Source organism: Dasypus novemcinctus, chromosome 10, assembly GCF_030445035.2.
Source record: "Dasypus novemcinctus isolate mDasNov1 chromosome 10, mDasNov1.1.hap2, whole genome shotgun sequence".
Taxonomy (NCBI): Eukaryota; Metazoa; Chordata; class Mammalia; order Cingulata; family Dasypodidae; genus Dasypus; species Dasypus novemcinctus.
The window spans coordinates 125,418,418-125,429,091 of NC_080682.1; the positions used below are offsets into that span (position 1 = coordinate 125,418,418).

At 40.2% G+C, this 10,674-nt stretch overlaps 1 pseudogene; it reads right to left on the minus strand.

The window, feature by feature from the left end:
* The window catches only part of LOC101435263 (importin-5-like), a 39,726-nt pseudogene extending 30,897 nt beyond the window's left edge, over nt 1–8,829 (minus strand).
* Nucleotides 8,830–10,674: the final 1,845 nt, after the last annotated feature.

Genomic DNA, 10,674 nt, shown 5'->3' on the forward strand with positions numbered 1-10,674 from the left:
GGGGACTCTCACTGCATGGGCACTCAGCTTGTAGGCACTGGCTCACCATGAGGGCATTGGCTCACATGTAGGCCTGTTTTCTCTTCTTTTTTTACCAGGAGACCCCAGAGATTGAACTCACATCCTACCATATGGTAGGCGGAAGCCCTCCCCCTTGAGCCACATCCACTTTCCTGCATCTATATTAATAAGAGTAATTTGTCTGTAATTTTCTTATCTTGTATTATCTTTATCTGGTTTTGATAATAGGGTGATGTTAGTCTGATATAATGAGTTGGGTAGTGTTCTCTCCTGTTCAATATTTAGAAGAATTTGACAGGATTTCCATTCTTTCTTCTTGGAATGATTGGTAGAATTCACCTGTGAAGTCTTCTGGTCCTGGGTCTTTGTTGGGAGGTTTTTGATGACAGATTCCATCTCTTTACTTGTAATTGGTTTGTTGAAGTCTTCTATTTCTCCTATATTCTGTGTAGTTTGCTTGTGTGTTTTGAGGAATGTGTCCATTTCAATTAGGTTTTCTATTTTATCCCTTGTGATCCTCTTTGCTTTCTATGGAGTCAGTAGAAATGGTGCCTGTATTAGTCAGGGTTCCTATGGAAACAGAACCAAAAGGAATTATCTGTAAATACTATGCATTTTTATATGATTGTCTCACATGATAGTGGGGGTGCACAAGTCCAAGTTCTGTAGAGCAGGCCACCAGTCAGGAACTCCAAAGAAGGTCCTCTGGGAATTCCCCAGGAAGAGTTGGCTGGCTGAAGGAGAAATTAAATTCTCTTGCTTCTGCCTGCTGAAATTATTACTTCTTCTTAGACCTTCAACTGATTGGATGAGATATCTCTCATTGCTGAAGGTAATCTCCTAAGTAGATTATAGATGCAATCAGTCATAGATGTAATCAGCTTACTAATGATTTAAGTCCAGGAAATGTACTGACAATAACAATTAGGCCAGTGCTTGCTTGACTAAACAGCTGGGCAGTATTAACTGATCAAGTTGACAAATGAACCTTTCCTTTCTGGTGGTATTTATTTGCAACTTCTCTGTTTTTTTCTTTGCCAGTCTAGCTCAGGGTTTGTCAATTTTATTGATTACTCATAAAAGAAAGTTTTTGTTTAATGCTCTCTGTATTTTTATTCTCAATTTCATTCATTTCTACTCTAATCTTTGTTATTATTTTCCTTCTGCTTGCTTTGGGTTTATTTTCTTGTTCCTCCAGATATGTGTAAGGTCTTTTATCTCTCTTCTTTTTAATGCAGGCATTTAGTGCTATAAATTTCCCTCTCTCCACTGCCTTTGCTGCATCCCATATGTTTTGATGTGTTATGTTCTTGTTTTCATTCATGTTTACTGATTTTTCTTGTAATTTCTTCTTGACCCACTGATTCTTTAAGAGTGTGTTATTTAACTTTCATATATTTGTGGATTTTCTAGTTCTCTCCCTGTTATTGATTTCAGCTTCATTCCATTATGGTCATACAACGTGCTTTTTATAATTTTAATCTTTTAAAATTTATTGAGACTTTAACCCACCATGTGGTCTATCCTGGAGAATGATCCACGTATACTTGAGAAGAATGTATATACTGTTTTTGGAAGCAATGTTCTATTTGTGTCTGTTATGTATAGTTCGTTTATCATATTATTCAAGTTCTTTGTTTCCTTATTGATCTTCTGTCTAGTTGACCTATTATTGATATGAGTGGTGTGTTGAACTCTCCAACTACTATCATAGAGATGTCTATTTAGCCCTTCAGTTTTGCCAGTGTTTGCCTCATGTATTTTGGGGCACTGTGGTTATGTGCATAAATATTTATGATTGTTTTGCCATCTTGGTGGATTGCTACTTTTATTAATATGTGTTTTCTTTGTCTCTTGCAACACCTTTTGACTTAGAGTCTATTTTGTCCAATATTTGTAAAGCTACCCCTTTTTTAAATTCCTATTTGCATGGAATATTTTTCCATCCCTTAACTTTCAATCTATTTATGTCTTTGGGTCTAAGGTAAGTCTCTTGTAAACAAGATATAGTTGGACCAGGCTTTTTAATCCATTCTGCCAATCTGCTTCTTTTGATCAGGGAGTTTAATCTTTTAACTTTCAGTGTTATTACTATAAAAGCAGTACTTACTTCAGGCATTCTGTCCTTTGGTATTTATATGTTATATCATTTTTCGTCTCTCTTTTCCTGTATTACAACTTCATTTTCTATATAGTTGATCTTTTATGGTATGTCTGACTGATTCCATTCACGTTTTTGTTTCTGTATATTTAAAAAATTACTTTCTTTGTGCTTACCATGTTGTGTGTATTACATAATCTACATCTATAACCTACTAAATTGAAAAGATAGCATCTTATATTCAATAGCATGCATTCTGTCTGCCCCCATATGCCACTTTTCCCTCTCTTTATGTTTACTTTTGTCCCCCATTACCATGTGTCCATTATCATGAAATAAGCCTTTTCTTGTTTGATTGTGTACAGACTCTTACAGTAAATAAAGAGTAGAATTCTACATTGAGTATAAAATTACTACTTACTATTAGATTTTGCATTCACCCTTTTAGTTATATTTACTAACTGAAGATATTTATTTCTTCACACTACTCAAAGATTCTCTCTTCTCTCTTTTCCTTTCAACCTGCAAAAATCCCTTTAGTAATTCTTGTAGGGCAGGCCTTTGGTACCAGGAGTGGGGTGCTGTGATTGTAAATACCAAAAACTGGGGAAATAGTTCTTTAAATGGGTAAGAAGTAGATGTTGGAAGAATTGTGAAACACTCAACAGAAAAGGCCTATATTTATTTGAAAAGACTGTTGGTAGGAATATGGACTCTAAGGGCATTTCTGGTGAGACCTAGATAGAACTGATGAATTTGTCATTGCCAACTGGAAGAAAAGTATACCTTATTTTAAAGTGACAGAGATTTTTAAATAATGGTGTTCTGGTGTTAAATGGAAGACAGAATTTGAAAATGACAAGCTTGGATATTTAGCTAAGGTGGTTTCCAAACTAAATATTGAAAGTGTGGCCTGGATTCTCCTTGAAGCATATAGCAAAATGTGAGAGAAAGAGGATAAGCTGAGAACTGAACTCCTGGGATAAAGAAAACAGAAATTGTTGGTCTGCGAATTTCTGAGCTTCCAGAAAATGAATCCCCAGAGAATTGTGCCCCTTATGAGGATTTAACTGGACTTGGAACCAACCACTCTTTTCAGCTTCAGTCACAAAAGGCCATGCTGTTACCAAGAAAGGATCTGTGGGAAGTCTTACAGTCTGAAGGCTTGGAGCCCTGTTTACGGAATGCAAAACCAAATGAGATTTTGCAATGTCTGTATGAATGGAAACACTGCCAGCCTGAACTAAAAGGGACAGATTGAAGGAAAAAAGATCTTCAAAGAAGCTGAGGTCTAGACTGAAGACATCTTCTTGGGCCCAGAGAGCAAACCACCCACGTGCATGGAAAGTACAAGTGCTTCCCAGAACTTGGAGAAGACAGGCCTTCTGCCCATTGTTTAGGAAGACTGTTGCTGCCCAAGGTTTCAAAAAGGGTGGAAAGCATTCCTATATATTTAGGGAGAGTTTGGCTGTCACCCCCGGGTTGAGCCTGTGCCCTGGCAATTGGGGAGAGTCTGGTCATCCACCCCATGACGACGGAGCAGAAAACATGCCTGTTGGGCAAGTCCTTGGAAAGGGTGGGACTGCCATTTCATTGGGCCCCAAGGAAAAGAAACCATGGTCCTATATTTGACTCTCAGACCTTGAAATCTAATGGAGTGTGCCCTGAGGGTTTATGGAAGTGTTTGGGATCTATGACCCCTGTTTTCCTTCAAATTTCTCCCCATGGCAATGGGAATATTTATGCTGTGACTCTCCCTTTGTAGATAACTTGTTTTTTTAAGTTTCACAAATCCACAACTAGAGGGGAATTTTTGTGTCAGGAGAGACCACAAGCCTGTAACTGATTTTGATGAGATTTTGTACTTAATACTGTTACTGAAATGATTTAAGGCATTTTGAAATATTGTGATAGAATTCATGTATTTTGCATATGAAAAGAACATGCATTTTGGGGGTCCGGAGGGTAAAATGTCACAGTTTGAAGCTTTTCTAGACCCCAGAAAATCATGTCCTTAAGGTTAATATATTCCTGTGCATGTAAATCTATTGTAGATGGGATATTTTCATTAAATTACTTTTTTAAATGTGCCTATGATTAGATTGTGTGGCCCAGGGCAGGTCTTAATCCTCTTACTGGTGTCCTTTAGAAGTGGAAGAATAAAAATCTACAGATACAGAACAAAGCTGCAGAGAAAGAGAGGAACCTAGAAACTGAAAGAGGAAGATACCAGAAGCCAGAAGGTGAAAGCAAGATGGCCTGGAGGAGACAAAAGAGAGCAAGACTGGCAGTGTCGCCATTGTGCCCTGCCACATCTCGCTGAATCAGAAACACCAGCAGCCAGTCCTCAGGAAGGAAAGCATTGCCTGAGGAAGCCTTGATTTAGAAATTTTCACAGACTCAGAAGTGTACACCTATTAGGTAATAAATCCACATTTTAAAAAGCCAACCCATTTCTGCTATATTGCATTGGCAGCCATTAGCAAACTAAATCATAGCTGTGATTCTTCCCTGGTTCTCTGGAGACTTGGGTCTCTGTGCTTGGATATGAGAGGGCTAGCTACTGTGAGGAGCTCTGTAGTCTTCATCCAAGGTAGGAGGGACCCAAGCCATGGGGAACCGAGGGAGAATGAGGGGTCTAGACTGTTGGGTCCAGGATGGAAATTTCCTACCTAATTTTGGAGATTACTTTTCCTTTTCTTTGATTCAGCCTATGTGGGGTCTTTTTCCAGTTTCTGTCATCCTCTGGAGTTCTAATCAAGTGGTATTTGTCTTTTTATTTGTTGATCCTGAGGTAGATTTTTCCAGGGGATGCCTTACATTTCCTGTTGATGACATCACCCTATACTGTATATTTTGTAACATTAAAATTACAGTGACTTGCTAAGTAATGAAATACGGCTTATGATTCCCATGTTAGAGTTGGAGAACTAGGCTCAGGGAGGCGAAATGATTTGCTTGACGTAACAAGTTTTGACTTAATGTTTTAAAGAATGACTACAGTCATAGCCAGCAGCCATTCTGCATGTGCCCTGTGGGGAAGTCTGTTAACTGTCCCTTGGTGAATCAGCTAAACCTCAAAGATGGCCTCATTTAGTAAAATTACCATTGCACCAGAAATCAGAAAATCAAGACCTAGCCCTCACTGGTGTCACACATTACCTGTTTTACTGAGATTAAATCTTTTCATCTTCTTGAAACTAAACTCCATGTTTTACTAGGGTGATTTTAATAGATTTTTTGTCACTGTGGATGCCTTCCAATTTGTGATAAACCCACGACAGGTGGAGGGTGTTTTATCTCCTGTAAAAGCCAACTCTCCCAACCCCTGGCACTTAGGGTACAGGCCAGTCAGATGGTCCTTCCAAAAGTTTAAATTTTGAGGACTTGACACAAAGGCATTGGGTTCTGTATTTTTAGTGACTGTACAGCACAACTGTGAATCTGGTGACATGATGGTTGGTGCCACATGCAGCAGTGTTTAGAACCATAAGCCAGATAACAAATATTCAGGTTGAAAGCTGTGGACTGTGCTGTGGCAGCATCCTAAGGTGAATTTTTTAATGGCAAGAATAGGCCTCCCCTAGTTTCACTAAAGTCGCTTTTTCATCTTTTCACTGATTTCATGATTTACGATTTACTTATCATTTCACACAACTTTTTCCCCCTTAAGTTAAACAGAGGTACTCCTTATTGGAAGCTACAAAGAATGGTGACTAATATAAAGGAATCAGTATCAGGAGGTGTTGTGGACACCAGATTTCAGGAAAATGGTCAAACCTGGAATTGGCTATCTGGTCCACTTGGAGATGAGGACAGTGGTAATTCAGTTATCCCTAAGTGAGTCAGCCTTAAGTATGCAATTATTAAGCGGCCAATGAAATTATTGATCACAAACACCAGAATGAATTTGAAGCTTCAAAGGAGAGCAGTCCTTAAGAAGCCTGAAGAAAATAAGGATGGTGGTGGTGGGGTATGAGTGGGGTTATAATTCTGGTGGTATTTATATAGCTTAGAAGGAATAACAATCCCATATTCCTAGATGCTTGGCATATGGAGATTGAAATCTATGGACTTTCTAAGATTGCATCATCACATTGTGTGAAGGCATCTTTTCCTTGTAGGATCCTCCTTGCCAGCATTATCTACATGCCAGTTACAGAGCTGGTGGGGGAGAAAGAAGGATATAAAAATGATAATCTGAATGACCAATCTGATGCTACACTTTATAAACGTCATCTCATCTCACCCTAAAACCATCACAGGCAATGATTATGCCCCTTTACAAATGAAGAAACTGAAGGTCACAGAAGAAAGTCCCTTGTGCAAAGCCACATGGCTAATAAGCAGTAAGAGAAGTAGGGTAGTTCAGGAGCCAGCCTCTTTAAAGGACTGGCCTGAGGAAGCAAGAGTGCTGGCCCCTGGGCCAGCTCAGCCATGTGAGTGATTCTGGGCCTCTGGCCCTTAGTTTCCCCATCTATACAATGAGAACTTTGAAAGAGAGCATCTCTTCCCTAGGATTATAAACATTTTGAGTGCACCTCTGTTTGACAATGTGAAGGGTTAGGAGATAGATATTATGTGGCCCATACTCTAAGGGGGGAGAGCAAGGTCACTCCCATTTGTTAAGTGCCTGTTGCTTGTGGGATTCATTACATTCACAATGGCATTTAAGCCTAGCTGCAAACTCCCAAATCCTTGCTATTTATCTTGTGTTTTTTTCCACTACTCTGCAATGTTCCCATAGAAAAGTGGGAGTTTGATATTATTGGTGAATTCCAAACACAGATACTGGATTATGTTTGTGAACTGGTCTGTACCTGGGCATGATTAAATTATAATTAGGGCTTTGATTGGACCATATCCGTAGGGTGTTGTGTCCCTGCTTCTTGATGGGTAGGAAGTCATAGATAAAAGACATGGCACAGGACAAAGCTGGAGTTTTGATGTTGGAGCTTTGCTGTTGGAGTTAGTTTTGAGCTGGAGCCCAAGAAGTGAAAACACTGAAGAACACAGAGGAACACGGACAGCTTCTTAGACATAGCAGAAGCCCCGGAGAGAGATACAGAGCTGTTTGACTAAAAGTCTACAGCTGGCCTTGTGGAGATAACAGAGCAACTGAACCCAGAGAGAAGCAAGCCCTGGGATGAGAGGAACCCAGGAAGCCTGAACCCTGGCAGATGTTGGCAGCCATCTTGCTCCAACATATGGCAAAAGACTTGAGTGAGGTAAGTAACTTAAGCTTTATGACCTGGTAACTGTAAACTTCTACCCCAAATAAATACCCTTTATGAAAGCCTACTGATTTCTGGTATTTTGCATCAGCACCCCTTTGGCTGACTAATACAAAGAGGAACAGGATGTATGTGAAGCATAGTGTTTAGCTCCATTAACTTGGGAGTTAGAAAGATTTGGGTTCCCCTCCTGGTTCCACTATTGTCTAGCATGGACAAGTCACTTTCCCTCTCTGAACTGCAAGAGTATCATCCATCTGGAACTACTATGAGGTTGATAGCTGCCTCGTTAAACATTCCCATTTCTCTTATTGCCATTGGCTTCACCACCTTGTGAGAAATTCTCTTCTGAGTTCATCTGCCTCCTGCCTATGACAGCATATCCCTGTGCAGGTCTGTTAGGGTGTTTGACCCAAGGTCAGATAGTGTGTGCACAGCTAATGAGCTTGGATGCTGGATCCTGCCTTGCACAGCTGTGGCAGTCTTCCCAGTCTCCTCACCATGCTTCTACATGCCCTGGCCTGCCTGGAACTGCTCCCCAAACCAAACTTCACCTGCACTTGTGTTCTCCATCCCCAGGCGAGATCATCTGCCCAGCCTATGCCACCTTGATGTCTTCTGTAGAATGGCCACACTGGGCCTTGGTTGGAAGAGGCAGGTAGGAGCTGACTCATTGCCCACTGACGTGGGTTTACGGGAGGCCTCTCCCTCAGATTGGCTTCCCTATGGGACCCAATACCCTCCAGCCAGGCAGGAACAACTTCCTCCTGTGAAGTTGGGGCCCTGGCCCTGGGCTATCCAAACACTGAGAACAGCCCCATTACCAGGTCCAGAAGTTTGCCCCCAGTGGAGAGGTTTTATCCCTGTGTTACCATCTGGTCCTCTCAACAGCTGAGGAGAAAGATGGGAAGGGAAAGGTCAGAATCGTTCCTACTACTTTACATTTGAGGAAATTGAGAGCTAGAGAAGTGAAGTGATTTTCCAAACCATACAAGCATCTAGTGCAAGAGCTGGGATTTTGACCCAAGTTTCTAATTCTGGCTCAACAACACATCATCTAATGACTGACACCTGAGTTCCCTCCCTATCAAAAAGTTTAGGCAGAGGCTCACCATATTTTTGGGATCATAGAGGTTCTGGAATTTGTCTCCCTTCCAATATTTGATTATGATCAGAGCAGGACTGACTGTGGCATGGAGGATAAGTGGCAATAATTTAAGCTTAACAGGTGGTATTTCCAATTATGGGTGTGATACTACAACTGCCTCTTCACTGAGCAAATTGATGTGATCTCTGCAGTGCTATGTAGTTATTTTCTTGGCATTTTTTCCCTCCATCAGAATTATAAAGACCATCAAAGCAAGCCATTCTTTAATTCTTTGCAATCTTACCCACAATTTTATCCACAGAGATCGTAACCACTACATTATTCTGGGGCATTGTTTGATAGGATGGCATAGATTTGTCAGGCATTCTGGAAAGCAGAAAATAGGTTAGTGTTTGAGTAAAACTTATCCGGACTGTAAGAATGAACTGCTACATAAATAAGAGGTTGTCTAGCAGTCCATGGGTGGTCAGTGGAGTAGACAGAGGCTCTGGGTTGCCCACTCAAGTCCTGCCATCAGTCAGGCTTTCTCATCCTCAGATGCTGAGTTGACAGCATTTAAGAGCCCACAGGTGCGACCTGTTCTGAGAATCACCCTCAGAAGTTGGAAGTCTCGCTTGGCAGAGGCTTTGATTGAGGCATTTGAGAGTTGCCTGAGGTTATGCCCACCTCGCTGTGGCCCACATCCAATGACTGATGGATGCGGAGGTCCAAAACGATGGCCCCCCTGTCCTTCGGTAGCACAGTTCTGAGGCGCCGTTTCTGCTCTAGGCTGATGGTAAACCTCCCCTGAGCCCACACCTTTGGATCCTGCTTTCCGCATTTCCTCCATAAATCACTTGCACAAGGATCTCCATCTCAGGCTCTGCTTCAGGGGAATCTGACCTAAGATGGCATGTGAGGACATCACTTACAAAGTAAGTAACACGTCAGTATTTAATCCTACTTATATGTTGGCAGTGTTCTATTTGCTAAGCCACAACTGTGGTTTAGTTACTTTGGAAAAATTTTCTTCAAAATGGCTTAAAGGAAAAAGGGTTTTAGATAAATCTTTAAAATTCCATATAATACTTTTAGTACATAATTAAAAATACTTTTACTTATATTACCTTATTTGACCCTCCCAGCTTCTCCGAAAGGCTAGAAAGGTAAATATTACTACATACATTTTATGGATGAGAAAATTTAGAAATTAAGGTCCTGAAAGTTTGTTTCTTGTCTAAGACTACATATAAGGTTGATGTCAGAGTAGTGATAAATAAGGTTTTCGTTTTCTAAGCAAAGTGTTCTTCATTTTATATGTGGCTGCTGTTCAGATTATCATTTACTCTATAATATCTTGTTACCCAGGATGTCTTAGTGTAAAAAAAAAGAAGAAAAAAGAATTACACTGTTACTTTAGGTCTATTTATGTAGACACATAACCAGTAGGTAGATATCTTGACTGTACATCATAATGTAAGTATATATGCAATTATATTGTAACACAAATGGCAAAATTCATTATCTGAATGAAAAACAGAGAATGTTTTCATGCCACTGAGGTTATCAGCTACCCTCTTTCAAATTCATGTCTTCTTACAAAGTGTATCTCGCCAAAGTCTCTCTGGGATGGAAAACACATGCCTTCCAATCTTCATACCAGTACTTTAGTAAAAAGCTGATAAATTCGAGCATTCACAGACAATTATATAATAACCTAAGGAAGAGAGGAGTGAGCTAATTAATTCTCCATTGATTTTTCCTTTTGAGATAAAAATCTTCAATTTTAAATCAATGGAAATGAGAATGCCTCTTCTGGTAGATATGATTCTAAAGAGGAAGGAAAGAAAGGAAAACACATTTGTTCATCCATTTTTTTTCAACCATTAATTTGTTGGAGAATGTCAATGTTCAAGAAATTATATTTCTTATGATTAAAAATCACTGGTTCTCCATTTTTTTAAACCTAAAAAAAGTTATCGTGGAATATATTTTCTGGAAAATTAAGCATTTATTCTTCAGCTTCCTATGAAGCTAGCCGTCTTGCTGTCCCATAACTAGGATATGAGGGCTGCAGAGTGTTTGGGCTTTCATCTCTCTGGGCCCCTATGAAATTGGCAAGCACAGGAGGGAACCAGAGGCAGAGGTGCTGAGGGGTTCTCGCTGGACAGCTGGTCCCCTAGGCAGATGCCTTGTGACTCCTTCTGCCTGACCTGTCACTATCAATTTAA